Genomic DNA, 1,567 nt, shown 5'->3' with positions numbered 1-1,567 from the left:
TTTTTTGGTTTGTTTTTTGTTTTTGTCAGGAACACAGATCGAAAGAGAACTCCAGGTCAGCTCTCAGCCTGGTCATAGCTGTTACTCAGACACAGCTCTTTGCAATCTCTCCATTTCCTAACATAGAGGGCAGCACCCCCTCCCCTCCTACCCTGTCTATCCCTCCTGAAGAGCCTGCAGCCCTCAATCACCGAACGCCCATCGTGAGATTTGTCCCACCACATTTCCCTGGTAGCAACCAGATCATTATTTCCCAAGCACATCATGGCTTCCAACTCCTCCTGCTTATTTTGCATGCGGCGTGCATTAGTGGAAAGGCACTTCAGCTGGGCCTTCTGGTGCATTACCTTGCTAGAGGGGCCCTCCCTCAAAGCTCCAAAAGAAATCTGAAGTTTTCTCCCACTGCTTCCTAGAGGGACGTGAGAAGGTTTTGGACAGGGAGTCAGCAAAATTACCTCCTCTGTGGACTTCCCACAAGATCCTACAGGACAGTTTGGAGGTTTTTCCCCACAATCTCCTGACGTGACAGCAACCCTAAGTGTTTCTTTGTACCACTGCACTTGACTCTCTCCCCCATCGGATCTAATATGAAACCCCAGACTACTTGCTCTACCCCAGCGAGCCTCATTGCATCCCCTTTCCCTTTCCTACCTCCTTTCAAGCCCTCTCAATGTGCCTGCTGGCTCTTGGGCCAGGATCCTGGCTTCTTCCCAGCTTATCCGCGAGACCAGTTCTCGCACGATGGCAAGCGACTGGCTCTGCCAGGGCAGTTCCTGGTCAGGCACAGCACCTGTGACTGAATGTCTGCAGAACCGGTCAGAAGGACACCAACCTGACTCTGACTTGGATCCTCAGCATGGTCATTTTGCAATGGAATTGCACTTTTCCACTGCAAAGTGGGGAGAATAAGCACATGGCCTGTTTCTGCAGTGAAGCACAAGCGTTGTGAGCTTTGGCTCATCTTCAGACATCTTTCCCATTCTCCATGACTTTTCACAGATGATAGTCATCAGTTCAGCTACCCACTTCTGCCAGCTTTCTCAACGCTTGTCATTGCATCCCCCTGGGTCCTTGGAATTTTGTGCCTTTAGACTGCTCTAGCCAGCCTCTAGCTTCTAGCCAGACACTCTTCTACCTATAATCGTCCTTAGTGTCACAACTTCCATTCAGAATTCTCAGGAAATTCCCAGACAAAGCTTTCAGTGACACAGAATTGTAATTGAATTGAGTGTTGCTAATCGCTTTAAAAATCCTTGTTTTCAGCATTTTGTGTTGTAATGCAGCGTATAGTAGTCAGCAATTACTTCAACTTTATGACTTCTACACCCCCGGGGTTCTTACTATTTTTGCCTAGACAATCAGAACTAATTTTATTTTAGACCACCACAACATTTCTTAGGAAATCTTAGTAAACAACGAGCCACATCTAATATTTTTTTTTCCATCTCAGCAATGCAAGAAGTAGTTTATGCTTTGAAAAGAGCACAACCTGTTTATTTGAGAACAGGCCCATGTTTGAGTAAAGTCAGACTGGTTCCTAACTTCAGAAAAACTATTCAATGATTCT

This window comes from Meleagris gallopavo, chromosome Z (genome assembly GCF_000146605.3).
Source record: "Meleagris gallopavo isolate NT-WF06-2002-E0010 breed Aviagen turkey brand Nicholas breeding stock chromosome Z, Turkey_5.1, whole genome shotgun sequence".
NCBI lineage: Eukaryota > Metazoa > Chordata > Aves > Galliformes > Phasianidae > Meleagris > Meleagris gallopavo.
This window is presented reverse-complemented; position numbering follows the sequence as displayed.